The sequence below is a fragment of the Ranitomeya variabilis genome, chromosome 2 (genome assembly GCF_051348905.1).
Source record: "Ranitomeya variabilis isolate aRanVar5 chromosome 2, aRanVar5.hap1, whole genome shotgun sequence".
Classification (NCBI taxonomy): domain Eukaryota; kingdom Metazoa; phylum Chordata; class Amphibia; order Anura; family Dendrobatidae; genus Ranitomeya; species Ranitomeya variabilis.
The window spans coordinates 440,063,986-440,075,016 of record NC_135233.1 but is presented as its reverse complement, the minus strand read 5'-3'; positions in this window follow the sequence as shown (position 1 = coordinate 440,075,016).

The window sequence follows — 11,031 nt, the reverse complement described above, 5'->3', positions numbered from 1 at the left end:
AGTTACATCCAGGATATTGTGCCTAGGGGGTCCAAAGTCCGCTCTACAGGGGAAGCTGAGGAAACAGTTACATCCAGGACCTTGTGTCAGGGGAAGTCCAAGAGGGGGTCCGAAGTCAGGTCTACAGGGGGAGCTGAAGTAGCAGTTACATCCAGGACCTTGTGCCTAGGGGGTCCGAACTCCGCTCTACAGGGGAAGCTGAGGAAGCAGTTATATCCAGGATCTTGTATCAGGAGAAGTCCAAGAGGGGGTCCAAAGTCTGGTCTACAGGGGGAGCTGAGGTAGCAGTTACATCCAAGACCTTGTGCCTAGGGGGTCTGAAGTCCACTCTACAGTGGGAGCTGAGGTAACAGTTATATCCAGGACCTTGTGCTAGTAGAAGTCCAAGAGGGGGTCCGAAGTCCCCTCTACAGGGGATGCAGTCACAAAGCACTATGGAACGCATGCTCTGTCTGCAACAAACTGCCATTTATCCATGACCTCTTCATCACCAGCAAAGTCTCCTTCCTTGGCATCACTGAAACCTGGCTCACCCCCTCTGACTCAGCCTCTCCAGCTGCGCTTTCCTATGGCGGATTCCACCTCTCTCACACCCCTCGCCCCAGCAACAAATGTGGTGGAGGGGATGGCTTGCTCCTGTCTGACACCTGCTCCTTTACTCCAATCCCGCTACCACCCTCCGCTACTCTTCCCTCGTTTGAGGTGCACTCCATCTGCATCTATTCCCCCTCCAACCTCCAGCTGGCTGTCATCTACCACCCCCCAGAACTAGCCATCTCCACCTTTCTCGTCCTCTTCACCACCTGGCTACTTCATTTCCTCTCTACTGACATCCCCACTATCATCATGGGTGATTTCAATATCCCCATTGACACTTCCACCTCAGCTGCCTCTAAACTTTTAATCGCTCACTGCCTCCTTTGGCCTCACTCAATGGCCCTCTGAGGCCACTCACAAAGATGGTCACACATTGGACCTCATCTTCACCCGCCTCTGCTCCCTTACTAATCTCACTAACCCACCCCTCCCCCTGTCTGACCACAACCTACTGACATGCTCTTCCCTCTCCTCTCCTAGTGTGCAACTCCTGCTCCTCAAACTCACTCACCCTCGTGGAAATCTCAAACACCTCAACTTACAATCACTCTCTGAGTCCCTTCTCCCTCTTACAGACATAGCCTTCCTTCATGACACATGCTGCTGCCACTTTTTATAACACCACAATAACAGCAACACTCGATTTGGCCACCCCGCTCATGCATAGCAAAACTCATACACTCAACAGGCCTGACCAAAGAACTGAGACGGGCCTCCAGGATCGCTGAGCGGAGATGGAAGCGATCCCGCTTCGCCGACCACTTCACTGCATACAAGCAGTCCCTCACCAGCTTCAAGTCCACGCTCACTGCCGCAAAACAAACTTCTCATCTCTCATATCCTCCCTGTCTCACGACCCTAAACAGCTTTTCAACACTTTCAATTCTCTACTCCGTCCCCCTGCACCCCCTCCCTCTCCTCTCATTTCTACTGAAGACTTTGCCTCCGTCTTTAAACAGAAGATCAATACGATCAGAGAAAGCTTTGGCCCACAGCGCCCAACGCCCCTCTTAGCTGCTCAACCCTGTTCCTCTAAAACCAGCTTCTCCACCATGGCAGAAGATCAGCTCTCCACCCTCCTGTCAAGATCACACCTCACCACCTGCACGCTTGACCCGCTCCCGTCCCATCTCATCCCTAACCTTGATATGGTCTTTATCCCAACCCTAACACACCTCTTCAACCTCTCACTCACAACAGGTGTCTTCCCCTCAGCCTTCAAACATGCCAAGATCACACCCTTCCTCAAAAAGCCCTCCCTCGACCCATCCTCTGTGTCTAGCCATCGCCCAATATCTCTTCTCCCTTATGCCTCAAAATTACTGGAACAACACGTCCATCTTGAACTGTCCTTCCACCTCTCCTCCTGCACCCTCTTTGACCGGTTACAATCTGGCTTCCGACCCCATCACTCAACTGAAACTGCCCTAACTAAAGTCACCAATGACCTTCTAACCACCAAGAGCAAGCGACACTACTCTGTCCTCTTTCTCCTGGACCTGTCTTCTGCCTTAGACACTGTGGACCACTCCCTTCTGCTAAAGATCCTCTCATCTCTTGGCATCACAGACTGGGCCCTATTCTGGATCTTGTCATATCTGACAGACCAAACATTCAGTGTCTCCCTCCCCCACGCCTCCTCCTCACTTCGCCCCTTGTCTGTCGGTATTCCTCAAGGCTCTGTTCTATAACCCCTACTCTTCTCCATCTACCTTCGGCCTGGGACAGCTCATAGAATCCCACGGTATGCAGTATCATATCTACGCTGAGGACATGCAGATCTACCTATCTGGACCTGACCTCACCTCCTTACTTAACAAAATCCCACACTGTCTGTCTGCTATCCCGGCCTTCTTTTCTGCTCGATTTCTAAAACTGAACATGGACAAAACAGAATTCATCATCTTTCCCCCATCTAACTCTACCCCTCCACCAGACCTATCCATCAATGTCAATGGCTCCTCACTTTCCCCAGTCCCACATGCCTGGTGCCTCGGAGTGATCCTCGACTCTGCCCTCTCTTTCAAGCCACATATCCAAGCCCTTGCCTCCTCCTGCCATCTCAAACTCAAAAATATTTCCCGGATCTGCACATTCCTTGACCGCGACACCACAAAAACACTAGTGCATGCCCTTATCTCCTGCCTTGACTACTGCAACCTCCTACTCTCTGGCCTCCCCTCTAGCACTCTGGCACCACTCCAATCCATCCTACACTCTGCTGCCCGACTAATCTACCTGTCTCCCCACTATTCCCCAGCCTCTTCCCTATGCCAACCCCTTCACTGGCTTCCTATCACCCAGAGACTCCAGTTCAAAACCCTCACAATGACATACAAAGTCATCCACAACTTGTCTCCTCCATACATCTGTGACATGGTCTCCCGCTACCTACCTACATGCAACCTCCGATCCTCTCAAGACCTCCTTCTCTACTCCCCTCTCATCTCTTCTTCCCACAACCGCATCCAAGACTTCTCCCGTGCTTCCCCCATACTCTGGAACTCTCTACCCCAACACATCAGAGTCTCTCCTACCATTGAAGCCTTCAAAAAGAACCTGAAGATTCACCTCTTCTGACAAGCCTACAGCCTGCAGTGATCCTCAACTTACTGAAGCGCCACACAACCAGCTCTACCATCTCCTAGTGTATGCTCACCCATCCCCTGCAGACTGTGAGCCCTCGTGGGCAGGGTCCTACCTCCTTTTGTACCTTTTTGCTCTTGTTTAATGTATTTGTCTATATTTGCCCCCTTTTTCATATGTAAAGCGCTATGGAATAAATGGCGCTATAAAAATGTATAATAATAATAAAAATAGATTTGCATTGACTATCATTAACTTTTGCTGGATGATAACCAATAGGGCTGCTCTTATAGGTCTGCTGAGATAGACATGTTGATGTCTGGGAGAGCTAGGTGACTACCATTATAGCTGCCATTGTTACTTTGTTGAGGTTTTCCTCCAATCTCATTTCTCAAATCATCAATCTGCATCTTTTTGTGGGCAAATGGGTGACAACCATGATTACAGCATTGGGGGCAGTATCGGACAAAGAGTACCCATTACTGACACATCCTTTATTCCTTCCCTATGTACAAGGAAGATATCGGGTGAACAGGAGCAGAGTTTGCTCCAAACAGGGTTATACAACCAGCTCCTGCCTCTATGTCTGACAGCAGCATTTAGGTGGCACAATCCTGGGGGACGCATTTGCAGCGCCCCAGAGTCCTGGTCGTTGCAGTACTGTGGCTCCGCCACTATAGGGAGCTACGGTGCGTCCGATGGCACTGAAGGAGTTCATCTGATCAGGTATCACAGACACCAATACATTTCACAGCTGGGCCTCCGGGGGGAGCTAAGGGTGCTATTCATTAGGCCACTCCCCACCATAGTGGGTAAACTGGGGGTCAGGCAGGAAGTTAGATCAGAAAAGCTGACTGAGTTGGAACCAGGCAACACCTTGTGGCAGAGGGTGTTGTGGGGGAAGATACAGTAGGGTCTCTGTCAGGGGTGTCAGTTTTTAACTGTTTGTTTCCTGTTTGGCTGCTAAACCCGCTTAGGGTAAACTCTTAAAGGGATCCCTTTGTTGACCCGGGATCCCTATTGTTTTTGGTTATTTTCTATTTTTTCTACGTTATTTAAAAAACTGCTGAAATCATGAACAGTGCATGATCCGAACTTCTTGTATATAGTTTGCACCTTATTAAAGGCGCTCCCTACTGGTTTTACTTAAAGAAGGACTCTTTGTGAAGATACCGCACTGGAACCTTTGCTGAGTATGGACTGGTAGCTTGAGAAGATACGCTACCTCATAGAGACTTGGTCCCCTCTTAAAGGGGATGTTCAATTGTTACGCTTAAACTGTGATATTGCTTTAAGACAGGAAGCAATAATGTCTTGACCAAAGGAAATGATGATAATGTTTATATGAGAAAAGTTATATGTGTTTAATTAGTTAAATGTGAAGAAATACTGATGATGTGCTCTGAGAAGTAAAAGGTGAAAGATAGAAGAAGGATGCAGTGGACCCGTAGGGATAGACGTGGTGTCCAGCATGCATGATAGAAAGAAAGATAATGAGAAGGCTTAATGTTCAATAGAAAATGTTTTGATAATGCTGATAGATAGTTAGGATAGAAGGTAAACCCTGAGTCCTCATAGGAGTCATGTAGAGATGACTTAGTGCTCTTAAACTGAAAGTAATGTTATGTTATATACTGTGTATAGTAGTTGAAAAGGCAGTAGGCCCTGGCTGAACGGGGCGGTCCTGTAACAGAAAGGAGAGGCAGTAGGTCTGGTGCCGATAGGACAGGCGGTCCTGCAGATTTAAAGAAGGAGAATGAAAAAGTTAAAATACCTTATAATGTGATTATAGGAAGGTCTTTAGTGGATTAAGAGTGTATGTCCTTAAAGGCAAAGTTAAATTATTGTTCAACAATTTTTGCACTTAGTAGAATACCCGGTTGGGTAAGAAAAGTTAATTATAGCATGTTGCTATGATATTTTACCATGTTTGTAACGTTTAAGTGTCCTCACCTCCCATAAAGGGAAGCTCTGTTCAAATATGCTTATTGTCATTGCACTCAACAAAATTGTATGTCTTTTTGCTAACTTGTATTGTTGTTTTCTTCCCAGTCCCGGAGTACTGTGTTTAACCAGGGGGGAGTGCAGCGCCCCAGAGTCCTGGTCGTTGCAGTACTGTGGCTCCGCCACTATGGGGAGCTACGGTGCGTCCGATGGCACTGAAGGAGTTCATCTGATCAGGTATCACAGACACCAATACATTTCACAGCTGGGCCTCCGGGGGGAGCTAAGGGTGCTATTCATTAGGCCACTCCCCACCATAGTGGGTAAACTGGGGGTCAGGCAGGAAGTTAGATCAGAAAAGCTGACTGGGTTGGAACCAGGCAACACCTTGTGGCAGAGGGTGTTGTGGGGGAAGATACAGTAGGGTCTCTGTCAGGGGTGGGATCCTGACAGAGGCTTGGCAACTTGAACGAACGTAACGGGACCGCGCCTGCTCCGGGTAGCGGCGGTGCCCAAGGAAGGACTAGAAGCGAGATAGATTGTGCTGAGTGAGAAACGAGATCAAGCAAAAGGAGAAATACCAGTAGGGGTCGTGCTGTAAGACCGGAGCAACACCCTACTGAGGCACATTACCGGTGGCCGGAACGCCGAGGGAGTATCATAACAATCAGCTTCAAGCAATACTCTAAACAGCGGCAGGACAGTCAGTTTAAGGCGGGCTGTCTAACACATATCACCTATGCAGTCTTGGGGGGCAACTTGTGGAGAGGGGCGACTCTAGGGTCCCGGAAGAGCTCCGAGCCTACCCGTCAAACGGGTGCCGTTCCAACCAGAACATCAGGGAGGGACGGAGGATTAGAAGAACATCATTTAATCGAGTTGTGAGGGAACTTAAGAAACAGACACAACGGTTGTGGGGGACTTTCCGTAAGCACAGCAGGGAAGGACCACAACACATAGCGCTAGAAGGAAGGCACCGATTTCCACCTGTGAGGAGAACTCTGGAGGTGCCATTGGACCGGCCGGACTTGCGCAGCCTGGTGAACCGTATTCTGGACTGAGGACCCAGAGATCTTCAGTAAAGAGGTAAAGAGACTGCAACCTGGTGTCCTCGTTATTTACTGCACCGCACCACCACAGCCTCACCCCCCATCTACATCACCCGCACCTGCTATTCACTGTGCGCCCCACGGCAGGGTCACGGACCGGGGCCTAGCCGCCGTGACAACCCCAGAGCAGAGACTCACACAGGCCCGGTACCGGGTACCCCTCGGCCCTGCGGCGGTGGGGGCGCTACAAACTTGGCGTCACGAACAGGATCTACTCAAGCCTGAAGAATCAGGTCATGTGTGCCTAGGAACTGTGATTTACTGTGCTCGGACTGTACTTTGTTGCAAAGACTGTGCTGTGCCATTTACCGCCAAAAATCCGCCGCCATTACAGCGCAGGAGAAGAAGAAGGGCGTGAAGTGGGTGTAGACAAGCTGGAGGGCGCGAACAGCAATGGCCGCCCAGTCTAAATATTTCTGTGTCCTGAGGACGTGTCCGTCAGTGGCTGAGGTCCGCCTCCTGATCTTGTTTGGAGGGTGGAGACCATGGAGACGGGGCCGCCCACGAAAGAGACCGCGGGAAGAGAACATTGGAGGAAAGGCAAAGATGGCGACACCAGGAACACCGCGTGGGACTGACCCGATCCGGCCTGAGGCTGCGCAACCCGACACAGCCCCGGAAGCGCCAACGCTGTGGGGTCTGACCCTCACGGAGTTACCGATGGGCCGACCCCCTTTGCCGCTGTCTGAGGAGTGTGTGGCTGCAGCCGAGGCCCGCCAGCTAGCCTGCCGGCTGGAGGCTGATGCCCGCGTGCTTACTCGGCTGGGCCAGCCCACGGAGGTCCGGTTGTCCCCTGTTCCCTCCCACTTGGCCGCGGCTGGGAGTACGCTACAGACGCCGGGCCTAAAGATCATGCCGGACGCCGAACGTCTACGGCGTCTGATGGCAGCGTGGCAGAGCCGGCCCCAACCTGCAGCGCCGATTGACTTGGTCAGAGCCCCGGAGATCCCGCCATCACACTGGGGTGTGGTAGTGTCTTTTAACTCCCGGCACGGGAGAGGAGTCATTCAGGAGATTGGGGAGCCGCTGCAGGTCCGTGTCGATCGGGAGGAGGTGGAGCCCTGCAGCAGGAGGTTCGCTCGTGATCTGGAGCCGGGCGACGCTGTGACCTACACGAGGTGGAGGAGGGAAGCTGGTGGGACGGGTTGGATAGCCCGAGGCGTACAGCGATGCATTGCCCTCCAGGCTGCTGCCGGAACACCGGAAGAAGATGATCCCGTAAAGGGGGCAGCAGAGCCCGGCCCCGCAGAACCTCAAGAAGCCCGGCCTCACCGTGCCCCGGAGGGACGTGTGCACCTGCCAGTGAGAAGGGCCTCCCGGCGAGGGATCTTATCGCTGCGGGGACCGGAACCGCGTCCTGGCTCACCAGTGCGATCCGTTGGCCTGGTGAGGCCAGATCGGAAACCACCCTGCTCCACAAAGGACGAGTAAGCATAATTGCTTTATTACTATGTACATAGTTTTTAACTGTTTGTTTCCTGTTTGGCTGCTAAACCCGCTTAGGGTAAACTCTTAAAGGGATCCCTTTGTTGACCCGGGATCCCTATTGTTTTTGGTTATTTTCTATTTTTTCTACGTTATTTAAAAAACTGCTGAAATCATGAACAGTGCATGATCCGAACTTCTTGTATATAGTTTGCACCTTATTAAAGGCGCTCCCTACTGGTTTTACTTAAAGAAGGACTCTTTGTGAAGATACCGCACTGGAACCTTTGCTGAGTATGGACTGGTAGCTTGAGAAGATACGCTACCTCATAGAGACTTGGTCCCCTCTTAAAGGGGATGTTCAATTGTTACGCTTAAACTGTGATATTGCTTTAAGACAGGAAGCAATAATGTCTTGACCAAAGGAAATGATGATAATGTTTATATGAGAAAAGTTATATGTGTTTAATTAGTTAAATGTGAAGAAATACTGATGATGTGCTCTGAGAAGTAAAAGGTGAAAGATAGAAGAAGGATGCAGTGGACCCGTAGGGATAGACGTGGTGTCCAGCATGCATGATAGAAAGAAAGATAATGAGAAGGCTTAATGTTCAATAGAAAATGTTTTGATAATGCTGATAGATAGTTAGGATAGAAGGTAAACCCTGAGTCCTCATAGGAGTCATGTAGAGATGACTTAGTGCTCTTAAACTGAAAGTAATGTTATGTTATATACTGTGTATAGTAGTTGAAAAGGCAGTAGGCCCTGGCTGAACGGGGCGGTCCTGTAACAGAAAGGAGAGGCAGTAGGTCTGGTGCCGATAGGACAGGCGGTCCTGCAGATTTAAAGAAGGAGAATGAAAAAGTTAAAATACCTTATAATGTGATTATAGGAAGGTCTTTAGTGGATTAAGAGTGTATGTCCTTAAAGGCAAAGTTAAATTATTGTTCAACAATTTTTGCACTTAGTAGAATACCCGGTTGGGTAAGAAAAGTTAATTATAGCATGTTGCTATGATATTTTACCATGTTTGTAACGTTTAAGTGTCCTCACCTCCCATAAAGGGAAGCTCTGTTCAAATATGCTTATTGTCATTGCACTCAACAAAATTGTATGTCTTTTTGCTAACTTGTATTGTTGTTTTCTTCCCAGTCCCGGAGTACTGTGTTTAACCAGGGGGGAGTGCAGCGCCCCAGAGTCCTGGTCGTTGCAGTACTGTGGCTCCGCCACTATGGGGAGCTACGGTGCATCCGATGGCACTGAAGGAGTTCATCTGATCAGGTATCACAGACACCAATACATTTCACAGCTGGGCCTCCGGGGGGAGCTAAGGGTGCTATTCATTAGGCCACTCCCCACCATAGTGGGTAAACTGGGGGTCAGGCAGGAAGTTAGATCAGAAAAGCTGACTGGGTTGGAACCAGGCAACACCTTGTGGCAGAGGGTGTTGTGGGGGAAGATACAGTAGGGTCTCTGTCAGGGGTGGGATCCTGACAGAGGCTTGGCAACTTGAACGAACGTAACGGGACCGCGCCTGCTCCGGGTAGCGGCGGTGCCCAAGGAAGGACTAGAAGCGAGATAGATTGTGCTGAGTGAGAAACGAGATCAAGCAAAAGGAGAAATACCAGTAGGGGTCGTGCTGCAACATCCTACTGAGGCGCACTACCGGTGGCCGGAACGCCGAGGGAGTATCATAACAATCAGCTTCAAGCAATACTCTAAACAGCGGCAGGACAGTCAGTTTAAGGCGGGCTGTCTAACACATATCACCTATGCAGTCTTGGGGGGCAACTTGTGGAGAGGGGCGACTCTAGGGTCCCGGAAGAGCTCCGAGCCTACCCGTCAAACGGGTGCCGTTCCAACCAGAACATCAGGGAGTGACGGAGGATTAGAAGAACATCATTTAATCGAGTTGTGAGGGAACTTAAGAAACAGACACAACGGTTGTGGGGGACTTTCCGTAAGCACAGCAGGGAAGGACCACAACACATAGCGCTAGAAGGAAGGCACCGATTTCCACCTGTGAGGAGAACTCTGGAGGTGCCATTGGACCGGCCGGACTTGCGCAGCCTGGTGAACCGTATTCTGGACTGAGGACCCAGAGATCTTCAGTAAAGAGGTAAAGACACTGCAACCTGGTGTCCTCGTTATTTACTGCACCGCACCACCACAGCCTCACCCCCCATCTACATCACCCGCACCTGCTATTCACTGTGCGCCCCACGGCAGGGTCATGGACCGGGGCCTAGCCGCCGTGACAACCCCAGAGCAGAGACTCACACAGGCCCGGTACCGGGTACCCCTCGGCCCTGCGGCGGTGGGGGCGCTACACATTAATTCGGGCACCCATTGACCACCCACTGTGATGCAACTAAACGATTACAGGTTCATATACCCAGTGTTACCTTAAAGGGAACCTCTAAATTGATTCATGTTTCCTTGAGCCAGGTCCTTGCAGTCATTTATGTTGTACTCTGAAGATCTGCAGAAGCCAAACAAGGACTAGGTGTCTATGATGACTTGTCCAAACCAGATCCTTGGGGACTTCATGCCATTCCACTGCCCTAGGCTGACAGGTCTCTGGCTATATACATTGGGAGAGACATGTCAATCATGGAGATCGGGGAGAAGGTGAAAAAAAAGGTGATCAGCTTTTATCTCTAAAACTCCCCTGTAAAAATGACAGCTGAGCTCTGATTGGCTGCTCTGGACAACATTTCCAGTTTTAATGAATAAAGCCCTTTATTGGTATTTTTTTGGCATATTATCGGGGGATGGGATATTATGCCATTGAGGATCTACGGAAAGATGGGTGACGCTCAACAAGATGAAATAAAATGGTTGAACGGACTAACTTGACCTGGGGTCTCTCCTGGTATCAGGGGCAATGTCACAGTATTTTCGGCTGTAAATCATCTCTCCATTTCACCGCATTACCACGCCGCCGTATCTGACTGCATTAATGAACTGCAGACTCCATGAAATTGTCCCCTGTCCCTGCATGAAATTAGTCTGCGGCATTGATCTTGTACTCTGCTCCTCTATGCCTTGTCTCTGCCCAGATTAGATTTCAAAGAGGGGTATTATGGATCACATGTAAGGGTGGGGGTGGGGGTGGGGGGGAAAGCAAATCTTATTTGTGACCCTTATTTTACAGAAAAAAAATTCTTATTCTTCAATTACTTATGATTTTTTTGTGCAAAACTGATTTTTTTCAGATACACTATTACTAAATTCTGGAGGGTCTCCTATTCAAGACCCTCATCTATTAACAAAAGTGGACATCAGCCGCAAAGAGCTTTCCTTATCTGGGACATATACCTACATTACACAGAGAGCCCATTTACTTTAAATGGAAGTAGTGCAATG